This window comes from Bubalus bubalis, chromosome 9 (genome assembly GCF_019923935.1).
Source record: "Bubalus bubalis isolate 160015118507 breed Murrah chromosome 9, NDDB_SH_1, whole genome shotgun sequence".
Classification (NCBI taxonomy): domain Eukaryota; kingdom Metazoa; phylum Chordata; class Mammalia; order Artiodactyla; family Bovidae; genus Bubalus; species Bubalus bubalis.
Genome location: NC_059165.1, coordinates 64,064,752 through 64,083,703, shown reverse-complemented (window position 1 = coordinate 64,083,703; position 18,952 = coordinate 64,064,752).

Here is an 18,952-nt window from a genome sequence, read left to right as displayed (position 1 = left end):
CCTGCCCCAGGAATGAACAAGCTCTCTCCCTGTACTCCACCTCCTCCACGTGCTCTCCCGGAACTGCACCTGCCCCAGGAATGAACAAGCTCTCCCCCTGTACTCCACGTCCTCCACGTGCTCTCCCGGAACTGTACCTGCCCCAGGAATGAACCAAGCTCTCTCCCTGTACTCCACCTCCTCCACGTGCTCTCCCGGAACTACACCTGCCCCAGGAATGAACAAGCTCTCCCCCTGCACTCCACGTCCTCCACGTGCTCTCCCGGAACTACACCTGCCCCAGGAATGAACAAGCTCTCTCCCTGTACTCCACCTCCTCCACGTGCTCTCCCGGAACTGCACCTGCCCCAGGAATGAACAAGCTCTCCCCCTGTACTCCACGTCCTCCACGTGCTCTCCCGGAACTGTACCTGCCCCAGGAATGAACCAAGCTCTCTCCCTGTACTCCACCTCCTCCACGTGCTCTCCCGGAGCTACACCTGCCCCAGGAATGAACAAGCTCTCTCCCTGTACTCCACCTCCTCCATGTGCTCTCCCGGAACTGTACCTGCCCCAGGAATGAACCAAGCTCTCTCCCTGTACTCCACCTCCTCCACGTGCTCTCCTGGAACTGTATCTGCCCCAGGAATGAACAAGCTCTCCTTCGGTACGCCATCTCCTCCACGTGCTCTCCCGGAACTGCACCTGCCCCAGGAATGAACAAGCTCTCCCCCTGTACTCCACCTCCTCCACGTGCTCTCCTGGAACTGTACCTGCCCCAGGAATGAACAAAGCTCTCTCCCTGTACTCCATCTCCTCCACGTGCTCTCCCGGAACTACACCTGCCCCAGGAATGAACAAGCTCTCCCTCTGTACTCCATCTCCTCCATGCGCTCTCCCTCTCTGAGCCCCAGTCTGCATCGGCTGTGCCAGGCGTGTGTGAGGCCCACCCTCAGGGACTGTACCTTCAGGATACCCAGGGTGCCAACATTCTCAGTGGGAGCACATGGAGATCTTGGCATACACAGTCGTTGCAATAGAAGAGCAGAGGTGAGAGAGACACTTGGAGTATTCTAGGAGGGCTTCATGGAGAAAGGAGTCCCTAGAGCCAGCTCTTAACCTCAAAGCTAGACGGAGAGACTGGTTGTCTAGCAGTTAAAGGTTGGCTTTGGTGTCAGTTATATCTGGATTCAAGTTCTGTATCTTTTTTATGATTGCCTGATCCTGGGCAAATCTTTTCACCTTTCCTGACTCAGGTTCTCCACCTGTGAAATGGGGACAGCCATAGCACCTACCTCAATGGTCTGTTTTGAGGATTCCTTTTTTGAAAAGCCTGAAAAAGCTTAGGTATGGTACCTGGAACACAGAGCCGAACTCAACGAATGGGAGCTGACACAAATAATCAATGATGAGACTTCAACTCCCACCATGAAATAGGTGGTGACAGACTAAGCTTCCACTAAGAGCAATTATAAGTGGTAGGTTTTTTAAAAGATTTGTTTGAAGATATTGGAGAGCAACAAGGCAGCTAGACTCGAGGGGCCAGGACCCGACTGAGAAGAAAAGCCCATTTACTTTAATTTTTTTAAGATTTATTTTTGATGCAGACCATTTTTAAAGACTTTATTGAATTTGTTACAATGTTGCTTCTGTTTTATGTTCTGCCTGTTTTTTTCTTTTTGGCCATGATGCATGTGGAATCTTGGCTCTCGGACCAGTGATTGAACTCACACCTTATGCATTGGAAGGAGGTCCCAACTCCTGGATAGCCAGGGAAGTCCCAGGAAAGCCCATTTATTTAAGCCTGACTTGCTACCCCTCTTCCTTGTGAGACATTTGCTGGTTTGAAAGTGATCCAGCCTTCAGGCTGAACAAAGAGTGGCCACTGAGATTCTCAAGGGTCTCCCCAGACAGGGGAGGCACAAACGGGGACTCAGCCCTTGAGAAGCCAAGTGAAAGTGAAAGTCTCTCAGTCGTGTCCGACTCTTTGAAACCCCATGGACTGTGCAGTCCATGGAATTCTCAAGCTGAGCACCTGGATAAAAGAGCACGCAGAGAAGTGAGCTCATATTCTGTTCAACCTTCAAGATGTCTGCTGGTCTCAAAGCAGGAGGAATGAGAAACCAAGGAGCCAAATAAATGCAAGAGCTCAAAGGCTAAGAGGCTCAGCAGAGGGTGTGGCTGTCTCTTGGAGGTCAGGTCCAACCAGGGAAGAGGGGCACCCTGCTAAAAAATCCCCCAGACTTTCAAATGAGACCCTGTACAGTACATGGGGACTAAGGACAAACCAAATTAGACCAGGTCTTAAGAAGGTGGAAACCTGGCCCCGGATGATCCCAATCTCTCTTCTCTAACTGCCTTCTAGAAGAAAAACAAATACTTAATAGACCAAGTTAACATCATACAGAGCCTCTACAACTTCTCATTAACAGTGTTCTATGATTAACAACAACAAAAAGTACTAGGCATGCTAAGCTACAGGTTGTTCAGTCACTCAGTTGTGTCTGACTCTTTGTGACCCCATGGACTGCAGCACATCAGGACTCCCTGTCCACCACCATCTCCTGGAGCTTGCTCAAACTCATGTCCATTGAGTCTGTAATGCCATCCAACCATCTCATCCTCTGTCATCCCTTTCTCCTCCTACCTTCAATCTTTCCTAGCATCAGGGCCTTTTCCAATGAATCAGCTCTTCACATCAGGTGGCCAAAGTATTGCAGCTTCAGCTTCAGCATCGGTCCCTCCAATGAATATTCAGGATTGAGTTCCTTTATGACTAACTGGTTTCATCTCCTTGCAGTCCAAAGGACTCTCAAGAGTCTTCTCTAACACCACAGTTTAACTGTCAAAAAAAAAAAAAAAAAAAAAAGAGAAAAACAGCAGAAACAATCTCACTACATATGCCACAAAAGACCTGTACAAGAATGTTCATAGCAGTTTTATCCTATTAACCCCAAATTGGAAGCAGCCCAAAGGTCCATTAAAAAGGAAATGGATAAACAAATTGTATAATATGTATACAATGAAACACTACACAGCAGTAAAAAAAGAGACTGAACCAGTGATACATACAACAATGGAGATGGATCTTAGGACCATTTTGGAGAGCAAAAGAAACCAGGCACAAATGATACAGACAGTATGACTACATGAAATGCAAGAACAGATAAAATAGCCTATGGTGATACAGGCCAGACTATTGAATGATCTCTATGGAGAGGTACTCACTGGTATATTTGTTTACTGGGACAGCCATAACAAAGAACCACAAACGGGGTGGCTTAAATAGAGAAATGTATTGTCTCAAAATCCTGGGGGCTAGAAGTCCAAGTCTGTTTCAACAGAACTAGTTTCTTTTAAGGGAGACTCTGTCCTTGGCCTCTCACCCAAGTGCTGAGCTTTGCTGGCAACCTTTGGCTTTGCTTGGCTAGTAGAAGCATCACCCTGATCTCTGTCTTCATCATCACGCGGCAGCCTCCTTGAATGCAGTGGTTCCAATGGCAGCATTTCAGGCATGCTGATTGGCTTGTGAGGGAGAGGGACCAGGGGCAGGCAGTCAGGCTAGACTCAGGGCTCTTACCAGCACTATAACCCTTCTCAGTACAGCTTCACCTCCCGGGTGGATGGATGGATAACCAGAAGTCCAGATGGCTACTCTGGGGTGCTTTAAGGTCTGCAGACACACCTGGGACCGAGCCTGCTGAGTGGAAGGTGGCTGGCCACGTTCCAGAGCCTTTCCTCTCAGCCTGTAGGTCTGCCTCGTCCAGACCACCAGCCAGCTGCATGTCTCTGAACCATGGCCTCCTCCCCATGGTTCCTCACACACACTGCTTTCCCGTCTTGGTGATGCTCAGGTATTTCTTCCCGCCAGCAGAGATGGGCTCCAGGAAGAAACCTGGTAGGGGCTGTGCTGTCCCTAAGTGTATGACCTCCGTTGAGTCCTACCCCCTCTCCATGCTTTAGTTTTTTCCTGGGGCATGGGACACCTCTCCTCGTTGCCCCCTGGAAACAGACTTCAGTGAGAAAAAGGCTGTGTCCACAATCTCAGCTCTGGCACGGGAGAGTGGGTGGAAGAGCTTGCTCATGGCCCCTGAGTTCCCTCAGTAACTCCGTTCAAAGCAGTTCCCGGCAAGAGAGAGAACTGAAACAGCCAGGGAATTTATCGGACAAGAGGAAGAACTGGGGACTTCCCTGGTGGTCCAGTGGATAAGACTGTGCTCCCAGGGCAGGGGGGCCTGGGTTCAGTCCTTGGTCAGGGAACAAGATCTCACATGCTGCAACTAAACCCCCGTGCAGCCAAATTAAAAAAAAAAATTTTTTTTTAAAGGAAGAACTGCTCAGGCTACATCTCCTGAGGGCCAGCAGGAAGTCATGCTGGTAACCTTCTGTCTGGCCTTTCCCCGGGGGGCAGGGTGAGAGCCAGGGAGGGTGAGAGTGGGGAAAGTGGAAGTGCTGGCTGCTGTCTACTCGGCCTCCTTGGCTAGGATGGCCTCCTTCAGTTGGTGCTGTGGCCCTGGGGAGAGTACATTAGTGAGCAAATGTCCCTAGTTGTGCTCCTTGGAGAGCTCAGGGCCGGAAGGGCACCTTCCAGGGCTCCTACTGTGGTGGGCAGGAGAGGACTCTGGTGTCAGACTCGGGTCTGAGGCTTGGCTCCTTATTGTGGCAACTGTGTGCGCTCAAACAAGTTACTCAACCTCTCTGAACCTGAATTCTGGCCAGTAAAATGAGGATAATCTGTTGCTGCATGAGGGCTAAATGAGATGTGTGCAAAATGCCAAGCACGTGGAGAGGGCTGGTAGAGGAGCAGAGTCCAGTGAAGGTGCGTCCTGGGGAGAGGGGCTGGCAGACCCAACTCACAGCCTGTATGAACCCCAGATTCTCAGAAGCCTTCAGGTTTTGCTTAAAACAACCATGATTTTTGAGTTGAATATATAATTTGCATGGAGTCAATAGAAATTCCATTTTTAAATGATAATGAAGTAAAACGGATGCTCTAGAAAGACTCTCCAGGTTATGGCAGGGGCACAAGGCTCTAACCCAGGAGGAGAAGGCTCTCATTATACAGACAAAGAAGCTGAGGTTCACAGCAATTAGTTGATTAATTAAGATCACAGGTCTGGCCAGAAACTATAAAACTCCTAGAGGAGAACATAGGCAAAACACTCTCTGACATACATCACAGCAGGATCCTCTATGATCCACCTCCCAGAATATTGGAAATAAAAGCAAAAATAAACAAATGGGACCTAATTAACCTTAAAAGCTTCTGCACATCAAAGGAAACTATTAGCAAGGTGAAAAGACAGCCTTCAGAATGGGAGAAGATAATAGCAAATGAAGCAACTGACAAACAACTAATCTCGAGGATATACAAGCAACTCCTACAGCTCAACTCCAGAAAAATAAACGACCCAATCAAAAAATGGGCCAAAGAACTAAATAGACATTTCTCCAAAGAAGACATACAGATGGCTAACAAACACATGAAAAGATGCTCAACATCACTCATTATCAGAGAAATGCAAATCAAAACCACTATGAGGTACCATTTCACACCAGTCAGAATGGCTGCGATCCAAAAGTCTACAAGTAATAAATGCTGGAGAGGGTGTGGAGAAAAGGGAACCCTCTTCCACTGTTGGTGGGAATGCAAACTAGTACAGCCACTATGGAGAACAGTGTGGAGATTCCTTAAAAAACTGGAAATAGACATGCCTTATGATCCAGCAATCCCACTGCTGGGCATACACACTGAGAAAACCAGAAGGGAAAGAGACACAAGTACCCCAATGTTCATCGCAGCACTGTTTATAATAGCCAGGACATGGAAGCAACCTAGATGTCCATCAGCAGATGAATGGATAAGAAAGCTGTGGTACATATACACAATGGAGTATTATTCAGCCATTAAAAAGAATACATTTGAATCAGTTCTAATGAGGTGGATGAAACTGGAGCCTATTATACAGAGTGAAGTAAGCCAGAAAGAAAAACACCAATACAGTATACTAACGCATATATATGGAATTTAGAAAGATGGTAACAATAACCCTGTGTACGAGACAGCAAAAGAGACACTGATGTATAGAACAGTCTTATGGACTCTGTGGGAGAGGGAGAGGGTGGGAAGATTTGGGAGAATGGCATTGAAACATGTAAAATATCATGTATGAAATGAGTTGCCAGTCCAGGTTCGATGCACGATACTGGATGCTTGGGGCTGGTGCACTGGGACGACCCAGAGGGATGGAATGGGGAGGGAGGAGGGAGGAGGGTTCAGGATGGGGAACACATGTATACCTGTGGCGGATTCATTTTGATATTTGGCAAATCTAATACAGTTATGTTAAGTTTAAAAATAAAATAAAATTAAAAAAAAAAAAAAAAAAAAAAAAAAGATCACAGGTCTGGGAATGTCAGAAGCGGGATTTGGGCCCAGTCTGTTACACTCCGGTTTAAACATGAAGCCATTGTGCCTCATGGGTGGTGTTCTCTGGGGTCCAGCTGCCCTACCTTCTCTAAGTGTGTGCTCCGGCTGTCTGGCTGGCAGTGCACTCAGCCCCCCAAGTCAATGGGGCTGCTCACCGCCCCCACCTCCCCCACCCCGACCTCCACCCCACCTCATGTCCTTATAGCTTCTGGCCACCAGGGGGCAGCATCCCAAAACCCAAGTGGCTCTTCTACGCGGACCGGGTGGAGAGTGCAAGTCCAGGGAAGCCATTTATGGGCCTGTTAGGGAAAGGGAAAGATGGTCCGCACTTCTCTGGCTCAGAATGCCCTGAAATGGCCCAAAGGTGGATTTCTAGCAAATCTCACCAGAGGACACCAACTCTGAGCGTGGAGATAAAGCAGGAAGCCAGGGGCCACACAGAGCGTAGTAGCAGGCTGTTACACGGCAGGTGCAGGGACAGACAGGCCCAGAAAGGCGAACCACCTGCCCAGGGTCAAACAGTGCACAGCACGGCGAGGGCGAGAGGCCAGGCCTGCTCCCTTATCTGTAAGATGGAGCAGGCATGATCCTCTCCAAGGAGGGTCACCACGTGGGGAAATGAAGATGCCACACTTAGCCCAGGCCAGCACTTGGCACTTAATGAGCGCTCAAGGACAGGCTTCCCCAGTGGCTCAGCAGTAAAGAATCCACCTGCAATGCAGGAGACGGGTCCAATCCCTGAGTCAGGAAGATCCCCTGGAGGAGGGCAGGGCAACCCACTCTAGTATTCTTGCCTGGAGAATCCCACGGACTGAGGAGCCTGGTGGGCTACAGGCCTCTAGGGTCACAAAAAGTCAGACACTACTGAAGCGACTTAGCACCCATGCAGGCAAGGGCTCAGGGCATTGGATAGGGATGGAGCGGTAGTTCCATGACCATCAGGACAAAGTGTGCTCTGCCCCCTCTAGTTGTCAGGTGAGAAAACAATTATCTGTCACTTCTAGAGATGATGCTGTGAGGGACGCACAGAACGTGAAGCCCAGGAGGGACATCTATACCGCCAGTGTGGGGAGACCAGGGCAGCCCTCCTCCAGGGGACGCTGTGTTGACTCGTGCAGAATGACTCCGAGCTGGCCAGGTGGAACCTGGTGGGGAGGTGCCTGGTGGAGGGAGGTGAAGTCAGGTACCCAGCCACTGAAGGGGTTCTGTCACATCTTGCTCTACGCACTTGGCTAACACGAATGGCAACAAGAGCAGTAATGGTGCATTTGAACTTTAAAACAATAACGAAGTCAGCACCGAGTGTGTCCTGACTAGATGCTGTGTCCTGTGCTAAGCCCTCACGTGAACTGTCTTATTTAATCCTCACTGCCTTTGTGAGAGAGGTCCCAGTATTAATCCTAATTCACAAATGAGAATGTAGAAGCACAATTAAGTAACTCAAGATCACCCATATAGCAGGACGTGGAGCTGCCTCTCAAGCTCACATCCGATCTTCAGATCATTGTGCTCAACTCCTGTGCTTCCAGGGGGCAAGCCCTTCCCCTCTCTGGGCCTTGGGTCCCAACCTTCTGATGGCTGGTCTGGGCTGGGTGAAGTGAATAGCTATGGGGATGGAGGGAGAGGGGTGGAGCAGCCCCGGTTGCTTATTCCTGCTGCATTCCCTCCTGGACGGAGGAGGCCTCCTTGCACAGGTGGGGCTGGCCAGTGTGGCCTTCGGGGCCTCTACCTGCTCAGGAGTCAGAGATGGTGAGCATTCTGCCCGTGCTCACTCCCCTATTCCAGGGGTCATTGCTAAGCCCACAATGATTGCAGTCAAAGATGGAGAAGCTCTATACAGTCAACAAAAACAAGACCAGGAGCTGACTGTGGCTCAGATCATGAACTCCTTATTACCAAATTCAGACTTAAATTAAAGAAAGTAGGGAAAACCACTAGACCATTCAGGTATGACCTAAATCAAATCCTTTATGATTATACAGTGGAAGTGACAAATAGATTTAAAGGCCTAGATCTGATAGATAGAGTGCCTGATGAACTATGGAATGAGGTTCGTGACATTGTACAAGAGACAGGGATCAAGACCATCCCCATGGAAAAGAAATGCAAAAAAGCAAAATGGCTGTCTGGGGAGGCCTTACAAATAGCTGTGAAAAGAAGAGAAGTGAAAAGCAAAGGAGAAAAGGAAAGATATAAGCATCTGAATGCAGAGTTCCAAAGAATAGCAAGAAGAGATAAGAAAGCCTTCCTCAGCAATCAATGCAAAGAAATAGAGGGAAACAACAGAATGGGAAAGACTAGAGATCTCTTCAAGAAAATTAGAGATACAAGGGAACATTTCATGCAAAGATGGGCTCGATAAAGGACAGAAATGGTATGGACCTAACAGAAGCAGAAGATATCAAGAAGAGGTGGCAAGAATACAAAGAAGAACTGTACAAAAAAGATCTTCACATCCCAGATAATCATGATGGTGTGATCACCTACAGCCAGACATCCTGGAATGTGAAGTCAAGTGGGCCTTAACAAGCATCACTACGAACAAAGCTAGTGGAGGTGATGGAATTCCAGTTGAGCTATTTCAAATCCTGAAGGATGATGCTGTGAAAGTGCTGCACTCAATATGCCAGCACATTTGGAAAACTCGCAGTGGCCACAGGACTGGAAAAGGTCAGTTTTCATTCCAATCCCAAAGAAAGGCAATGCCAAAGAATGCTCAAACTACCGCACAATTGCAGTCATCTCACACGCTAGTAAAGTAATGCTCAAAATTCTCCAAGCCAGGCCTCAGCAATATGTGAACCGTGAACTTCCTGATGTTCAAGCTGGTTTTAGAAAAGGCAGAGGAACCAGAGATCAAATTGCCAACATCTGCTGGATCATGGAAAAACCAAGAGAGTTCCAGAAAAACACCTATTTCTGCTTTATTGACTATGCCAAAGCCTTTGACTGTGTGGATCACAATAAACTGTGGGAAATTCTGAAAGAGATGGGAATACCAGACCACCTGACCTGCCTCTTGAGAAATCTGTATGCAGGTCAGGAAGCAACAGTTAGAATTGGACATGGAACAACAGACTGGTTCCAAATAGGAAAAGGAGTACGTCAAGGCTGTACATTGTCACCCTGCTTATTTAACTTATATGCAGAGTACATCGTGAGAAACGCTGGACTGGAAGAAGCACCAGCTGGAATCAAGATTGCCAGGAGAAATATCAATAACCTCAGATATGCAGATGACACCACCCTTATGGCAGAAAGTGAAGAGGAACTTAAAAGCCTCTTGATGAAAGTGAAAGTGGAGAGTGAAAAAGTTGGCTTAAAGCTCAACATTCAGAAAACGAAGATCATGGCATCCGGTCTCATCACTTCATGGGAAATAGATGGGGAAACAGTGGAAACAGTGGAGACAGTGTCAGACTTATTTTTGGGGGCTCCCAAATCACTGCAGATGGTGATTGCAGCCATGAAATTAAAAGATGCTTACTCCTTGGAAGGAAAGTGATGTCCAACCTAGACAGCATATTCAAAAGCAGAGATATTACTTTGCCAACAAAGGTCCATCTAGTCAAGGCTGTGGTTTTTCCAGTGGTCATGTATGGATGCGAGAGTTGGACTGTGAAGAAGGCTGAGCACCAAAGAATTGATGCTTTTGAACTGTGGTGTTGGAGAAGACTCTTGAGAGTCCCTTGGACTGCAGGGAGATCCAACCAGTCCATTCTGAAGGAGATCAGCCCTGGGATTTCTTTGGAAGGAATGATGCTAAAGTTGAAACTCCAGTACTTTGGCCACCTCATGCAAAGAGTTGACTCGTTGGAAAAGACTCTGATGCTGGGAAGGATTGGGGGCAGGAGGAGAAGGGGATGACAGAGGATGAGACGGCTGGATGGCATCACTGACTCGATGGACATGAGTTTGCGTGAACTCCGGGAGTTGGTGATGGACAGGGAGGCCTGGCGTGCTGCGATTCATGGGGTCGCAAAGAGTCGGACATGACTGAGAGACTGAACTGAACTGAACTGAATGTACTGTTCGAGATTCTTAATACATGTCAGTTTTCCTTAACACTAAATCCAACAATGGAGCCCTGACCAATGCCTGAGGCAGGCCCTCGGGACAGGGTGTCTGGGAGTTCTGAGGCCTTCTGGGCTCTCACCTTGGGGTGGGACAGTCAGGCCACTTAGGGCCAGTACCAGCGAGGCTAGCAATTACCTCTGCTTTTACTTCCTTTTTCCCGCTGAGCTACAGGACGGTCCCTTAGGCTGCTTGCAGAAGGGGGCGGTGTCTTGCATCCTGGCCTAGTGGTGTCCCCTCCTGCTTCACCCACAGCATCCGAGGAGCAGCTGTGGGGCACAGGGCAGGGAAGGGGCCCTCTCCGGGAGCCCAGCCTTGACTCTGCCACAGACATGCTTTGTAGCACGTTGCTTTTCCTCTCTGGGCCTCGGAGTCCTCATCTGTAGAAAGAGGATACTCATTCCTGTGCAACCCCTGGGCCCTATAGCCAATGTCTCTAACTTTTGGAGAGGGTTCCGCTTTCACCTGGTCAAAATGTTTTGCCAAGGGCTTCTTTCTTTCTCAGTCAAGAACCCATATTGAAGAAACACAGCTTGGTCTCATTTAGAGAGTGTGTCTGGCCAGGAAAGATGGCCTTAAACGCAGTACACCACACATCAAACAGGGGCTTTTTGTTTTTAATTAAGTGAGGTAAAAGCCTAGCATAAATACTTTGCCTAAATTTTAGAAATAAAACGTATTCTGAAATTAGCATGTCTTCAAAGGCAGATTTTTAACACACCATGAAAAAAGCTCTGTGTGGCAATTTAGATGGTTTCTGGTGCCTAGAAGTACTCCATGTAGATCTGATAACAGGAGGACAAAGAAAACAAACAACGACAACAACGATAAAAACTGTTCCTCTGCAAACAGTTCTCTCTCTTTAAATTGTGGTCAAACACACAGAACGCAGGTTCCCATTTTAGCCATCGTAAGTACACAGTGCACTAGTGTTAAGCACATTCACGTTTTTGTACAATCTCCAGAACCTTTTCATCTTGCAAAGCTGAAACTTTAAACCCATTAAACAGCAACACTCCATTTCTCTTTCCCTCTAGCCCCTGGCAACCACCATTCTACTTGTTTCTGTGGGTTGGACTATTCTAGATACCTCATATAAGGGGAATCCCACAGTATTCATCCTTTTGTGTGATCAGCATATGTCACTTGACGTAATATCTTTAAGGTTCACTCATGTTGTAGCATGTGTCTGAATTCCCTCATTTTAAGACTGAATAATAGTTCACGGTATGCATATACCACATTTTGCTTATTAATCTGTCAATGGACATTTGGGTTGCTTCCACTTTAGGCTGTTGTTAACCATGTTGCTGGGAACAATATGCATAAATACCTGTTTGATACCCTGTTTTCAGTTCTTTAGGATATATAAAGCAGTGGAATTTCTGGATCATATGTTAATTCTGTGTTTAATATGTTGAGGATCTGCCCTGGTGTTTTTCCATAGTGGCCACACCATTTTACATTTCCTACCAACAGTGCAGAAGGGTTTCAATTTTTCCACATCCTTGACAACACTTGTTATTTTCTGTTGTTGTGTGGTTTTTATTATTTTTATTTTATAGTAGCTATTCTAATGGGTGTGAGGGAATATATCATTGTGGTTTTGATTTGCATTTCCCCGATTAGTGATGTTGAATATCTTTGATATGCTGTTGGCCATTTATTTATTGTCTTTGGAGAAATGTCTACTTTAAGTCCTTTGCCCATTTTTGAATCAGGTTATTTGTTACTAAGTTATAGGAGTTCTTTACAGATTCTGGATATTAACCCCTTGTTAGATATGGAATACACAAATATTTTTTCCATTCTATCGGTTGCCTTTTCTCTCTGTTGTGTCCTTTGAGGCACAGAAATTTAAGATTTTGATGTAGTCCAATGTACCTGTTTTTTCTTTTGTTGCTTGCGCTTCCCTGGTTGCTTAGATGGTAAAAGCGTCTGCCTACGATGCAGGAGACCTGGGTTCGATCCCTGGGTGGGGCAGATCTTCTGGAGAAGGAAATGGCAACCCACTTCAGTACTCTTGCCTGAAAAATCCCATGGACGGAAGAGCCTGATTGGCTACAGTCCATGGGGTCGTGAAGAGTCGGACACGACTGAGCGACTTCACTTCACTTCCAAGAAGTTATTGCCCAATCCGATGTCATGAAGCTCATCCTCTAAGAGTTGTATAGTTTGGGTTATTCCATTTAGGTCTTTATTTTGAGGTAATTTTATTTTTTAAATTAACCATCACAGATGTTTATTTTATTTTTGGCTGCACTGGATCTTCGTTGCAGCTCACAGGCTTTCTCTAGTTGCATCAAGCCGAGGTTACTCTTCACTGCGATGTGTGGGCTTCTCACTGTGGTGGCTTCTCTTGTCGCGGAGCACGGTCTCTAGGACGCATGGGCTTTGGTCGTGTGTCACACCGGCTTCATTGCCCTGAAGCATGTGGAATCTTCCCGGACCAGGGATCAAACCCGCATCCCCCTCATTGGCAGGTGATTCTTAAAAGACTGGACCACCAGGGAAGTCCTTGAGGTAACTTTTATATACTGGGTACTGTAGGAGCCCAGAGTCCAGCTTCATGTGGATATCCTGTTTTCTTTGAAATAGTTATCTGAAAACAAGATGTATGGTTGATGGTGACAGTTCATCGTATTTGACCATATTTGGTTGAATAAAATAAGTTACTTTACTTTGGCTACAGTGCAAAACAAAAAGCATTCAAATTCACCTTGGAGGTTTCATTAATTTCACGTTCCCACCTTTATATTGTTTAACAGAAATACTCTTCATTTAAAATAACAGGCTGCACTCTCAGCAGTGTGGATTGCTTTCTAACAATATAACTCTCAGGGAGGTGTTAGTGGGCGGATCCATGAACCACTGGCTGTTTTCTGCCTGTGAGCGGCTCCTGTGCTCCTGCTGTCTGCACTTTCCCAGTGTTCCGATGTCGCAGATTTTAAGAGTAAGGGTTGTTGTCACTGTTACGTTTTTGCTACCTTGGGTTTCTAAATAAACCTGCAGCCAGACTGCCGCCACCAAGCACTGTGTTTTGCAGATTTGGACCCCAGACTCAGAGCCCATGAGTAGAGTTCTGAACCCCTGATGCAGGAGACACACAAAACCCAGAGGTTCAAAGCACTTCCAAACTTTTGATTTGCTCCTAATTTAGAGCTCTTCCTAGAAGACTGGTTCTTCACACTGGTGGATAACACCCACAGGGAAAACTGCTCTCTAGGATGCAGAGTGCCACCGATAGGGGGCGTTTGGGGGAGGCCTGTGCTCAATGTCAACTTGCTCCTTCTGCCACTTACACCTCAAGCTATCTCCCACATCTGGAATAGTCATCAGGAGCTGAAGAAGGACCCGAATTTCCTGGGAAGAATGATAAATCACGGGAGGCTTCTGGTGCCAAGAAAAATAGCCTGGCCCAGCTTTGGGGCTGGGAGCCTCAACTGCCGCCTCGGGAAGCTGCCATCACCACACAGAGAGAGTGCAACATGGCCCGATTTTGCCAAAACAAAGGGAAGGCCCTCCGGCAATTTCTGTGGCTTTGTGTTGCAAATTTAAATTGTCTGCTTTTAATTCTCCTTTACCAGTTTAATACAAATTGGAATTTCAAAACCAGTGAAAGACAGAAACCTCATTTTGGAGTGGAAGACAGACCCCACGTGACCTGCATTTCAGTCTGGGACAAACAGATGGATCCTGGAAACTTCTGGGGAGTGAAGGCTTTGGTGGTAGTAGGATCCCTAGGCTGTGGGGCTCCTGGGCCACCCCCATGTATGCATGTACTCTGAGCCCATGGGGGCCAACAGTTGTTTCCACACACAGAACAGAAGCTTGCCAGACTTCCCCGCTCAGGACGCTACCCCGGCATGCGTCTAGAGCCAAGTGCCAGCTCATTGATGTGTATTTCCACGTGGGGCTCCTGGACCTCTTCCCAAGGAGCAGGCAGGACTCAAAGGAAACTGGCCTCCTCTGCACCCAGCCCTGGATAGGCTCTGCAGTGATCAAGCACATGAAGACAAGCTCTGCCCTCAAGGAGGTCCAGGTGCATGCAGAAGACAGACTCTCAGACAGGTACCACCCAGTAGGACCCAGGAGGGAAGCATGAGGACAGGGGAGTCCCAGCAATGTGCCAAGACCAGCCTAGGGGGATTAGGAGGGTTTTCTCGAGATGATGGCAGGGCCAATCTTGAAGAACCAGTAGGAGCTGATTAAGTTAATGAGGAGGAAGGGGCATCTCAAGATGGGGACGTACATGAACAAAGCCTCACTCAAGCTCGAGGGAGCCAGACGTCAGAAAACCAGAGAAGGAGGAAGCTGCTGCTTCCTCAGCCTCAGCACGTGTGCCAAGGTTCTGCCGTAATCATTACCTCCAGGTCCCCCTGGCTCTTCCCCTCCAGTCTCTCCCTTGACCCTGTCAAAGCCCCAAAGTTTATTGGGGTTGATGGGGCATCACTTAGCTTGTTTTCCTGTCTCTGCTGTCCTATTGAGTACCCCAAGCCACAGCCCCTCATAAAGAAAGTAGTCTCTGCCCCCAGAATGCGGGAGATCACCAGAGAAGGAAGGTTCCGCATACAGTCTGCATGGTGCCATGCACAGAGAACCTGCAGTCTGGGTCTCTGGAAGGCAGTGTGGCTTGGGGGTCAGGTGGACTGAATCCTAATCCCATATCCACCACTAATGAATCAAGGGACTTGGGCAAGTTCTGCAAGCTCTCCAATCCTCAGTTTCCCACTGATGAAATAGCAAGGAAGGAAATAAGGAGGAGGAAATGAGATTGAGGTCAGGTATGTAAGGCATCGGGGCTTCCCTGGTAGCTCTGTTGGTAAAGAATCTGCCTGCAATGCAGGAGACCCCAGTTCAATTCCTGGGTCAGGAAGATCCTCTGAAGAAGGGATAGGCTACCCACTATATTCTTGGGCTTCCCTGGTGGTTCAGTTAGTAGAGAATCTGCCTGCAATATGGGAGACGTGGGTTTGGTCCCTGGGTTGGGAAGATCCCGTGGAGGAGGGCATGGCAACCCCCTCCAGTATTCTTTCCTGGAGAATCCCCATGGCCAGAGGAGCCTGGGGGGCTGCAGTGCATGGAGTTGCAGAGTTGGTCATGACTGAGTGACTTTCACATGTAAGGCATCAGAGTGTGACTTTATTGATTGCCAAAACCTAGATGAAGACAGGCAAAGTGGTGATGTCCTATCTCGTCTTCTCCAGACTTCCCACACTAAGTTTTTCTCTACATTTTCCCTCCCGCTCTTCTCTTTCCAGCATAATGAAAGTTTGGTTGGTTTAACACAGATCTAAAGCAATGGTTCCAGGACTTCCCTGGTGGCCCAGTGGCTAAAACTGTGTGTTTCAAGTGTAGGGGGGGGGCCTGGGTTTGATTCCTGGTTAGGGAACTTGATCCCACATGCCACAATAAAAGCTTCCAAGTGCTACAACTAAGACCTATTGCAACCAAATAAATAAGTAAATCAATTTTTAAAATAAAAATAAATAAAGCAGAGGCTTCAACAAGAAGCATATTTGTCTCTTACCTAACAGGCCAGGTATAAGCAGCTGAGGTCTCCTAATGATTGTTCCATGATGTCAGCAACCTGAGTTCTTTCCAACCTGTCACTCGATCAGTCGAAAGTATTGTCCTCATCCGTGTCGCTCCAGATGGCTCTCGCCGCCCAGGTCTGCATCCCAGCCAGCTCGGGTGGGGCAGAGGGAAAAGCACATGGCAAGTCCTCTCCCTTTAAGTCATATCCCGAAAATTGCCCGCATCTCTTCTACTCACATCCTTGTGGCCTGGCCTTAGCCAGGGGCTAGACCTGGCTACAAAGGAGGCTGGGTAGCAGTGTGCTCAGGAACCAAATGACAGCTCTCTTATCATAGGAAAAAGGGAGACCAGATATTGGGAGACCATTGAATCGTCCTTCTTCAGCCCCGTTAGCCTACTCCTCAAGGGTATGAAAGCTCAGAGCTGGGCTCCATTGCTACAGATTTATTCCCAGGGAGGGAGACTGACTGCTAACCTGCTACAGCGAAAAGCCCCATGATCAGCCCTCTGCCTTCTTAGAAAGCAGAACAAGGGAGCAGCCTAAAACAGCAGCAGGAGAACTGCAGTTTATTTGGGGAAAAGGCTTCCCTGAGAGAGGGGGTGGTCACTGTGGCAGTTGCTGGCCTGCTGCGGACAGCGTGGTACAGGCCTCTGTGCGCTGGATGGTGGTGGAAAGCCAGTCGCTGGGCACAGAGAAAGGGAGCGAGGAAGTTCCCTGGTGGCTCAGCTGGTGAAGAATCCGCCTGCAGTGCAGGAGACCCTGGTTCAATTCGTGGGTCAGGAAGATCCTCTGGAGAAGGGACAGGCTACCCACTCCAGTATTCTTGGACTTTCCTCATGGTCAGCTGGTGAAGAATCTGCCTGAAATGTGGGAGACCTGGGTTCACTCCCTGGCTTGGGAAGATCCCCTGGAGAAGGGAATGGCTACCCACTCCAGTATTCTGACCTGGAGAATTCTATAGAATCTATGGAGTCTATAGAGCCTGGAGTCTATAGTTCTATAGAGAACTATGAAGTCCATGGGGTCACAAACTGAGCAACTTTCATTTCCCTGGTGATCCAGTGGCTGAGACTCCGAATTTGCAATATAAGTGGCCTGGCTTTGATCCCTGGTCAGGGAACTAGATCCCACATGCCAAAACTAAAGGTCCCGCGTGCTCCAACTAAGACCTGGTGCAATCAAATAAATGATAAATATTTTTAAAGATAAAGATGCAGTTTTTCTCTGAAGGTTCTGGTCTGTTCTGAGATGGAGGCACAAAGTGAAAAAGCCTTTTGTTTTATTTTTATGTAATGTTTTGAAAAGGTTATATATTCACATTATTCACAATCTTTGAAAAGATAAAAAGGAGTAGCTTTCAGGGTCCCTCACCCCTCTTCCCAACAGATAAGTGCTCTAATGAGTGTCCTACCTGCCTTCCAATCCTCCTTCTGCAAGCACAGCAAACACGAAAATACACTCCAGCCACGCCCACCTACCTCTTTCCCTAGCACTGTCCGGTGCCCGGCTCCGTGGACACGGCCTCAAGGCCAGCAGCTCATGTTCTCCCCAGTGGCCTTGCTCTTCTTGTCCTGTGGTGTTTCACAAAACTAGCCTGAGCCACGACGAGATATATTTCATACCTCCCATGCATGACATTTTTCACATATGCTTTACAAATGTGCGTCTTCACCCCGAATCCAATGTCCTGGGAAATATGTCTTTTCCACATGGCTGCTGCTATAATATAAAAAGCATTTTCCCCTTCCCTTGGCCCCAGGAGGGAGCTATATCATGAAAATGGAAAAGTGATGAGAAAATGAGAAATCCTGCCTCCAGAGCTCTCTCTCCAAGTGGTTTTCCAGAGGCTCCCTGGGACTGCATCACCTTGAGAAGCGTAAATCACCAGTGAGGCTGGGTGAAGCTGTCACCCACTGGTCCGGTGCATGACTGTTTCTGCTTGGTGGCCACTGACCCAGCGCGTGCCTGCTCTGTAGGTGTGGTCCTCTGCCTGTCCACCCACCTGCCTGATGCAAGCAGGCCTGGCAATGGGAAGGGCACACAGTCCCTGGTGGGCCAATATCTTGCAGAACTGCAGAGTGTCTAGGTGAGGCCCACAGGCATCGCAATTCAACCATTTGGAGGGAAACCTTACTGTGGGTGGTCTTTCCACAGACCATGGGGATGCCTCCAACACCTTCCAATAAAACCCCGGCGAGCTCTGAGCTCAAGTGTGGCAGACTTCGTGAGCCTTCAGTACAAGCCATGGCTTGGAAACCTGGCGAAAACACCATATCCAGGGCTTGGTAGATGCAGCCTCAGCCTGCCTTTCCTTCCTTCACCCTGCCCTTCCCTCTAACACCCAACATGCCCAAGTTATCAGTAAGTGAAGCTCAGAGAAGCAAGGGAGAAGGCAATGGCGACCCACTCCAGTACTCTTGCCTGGAAAATTCCATGGACGGAGGAGCCGGGTAGGCTGCAGTCCATGGGGTCGCGAAGAGTCAACATGACTGAACGACTTCACTTTCACTTTTCAGTTTCATGCATTGGAGAAGGAAATGGCAACCCACTCCAGTGTTCTTGCCTGGAGAATCCCAGGGACGGAGGAGCCTGGTAGGCTGCCGTCTATGGTGTCGCACAGAGTCGGATACGACCTAGCAGCAGCAGCAGCAGCAGCAGCCGAGAAGCAAAATCTATAGTCTCCAAGCCCTACTCTCTGTAAGAAAGATCACAGCTTGTGCTGCTAGGGGGCGCTGTTGGGCAACTTTTCTGCGCGAAGGTCTTGCCTGCATTAAAAAAAAAACAAACAGCTATTATTTTTTAGAACAATTTGAGGTTCAGAGCAAAAATGAGCAGAAAGTACAGACAATTTTCATATACCCCCCTGGCCCCCCAACACACAGCTGCCTCCACTGCCAACATTCTTCACCAGAGGGGTACCTGTGTTATAG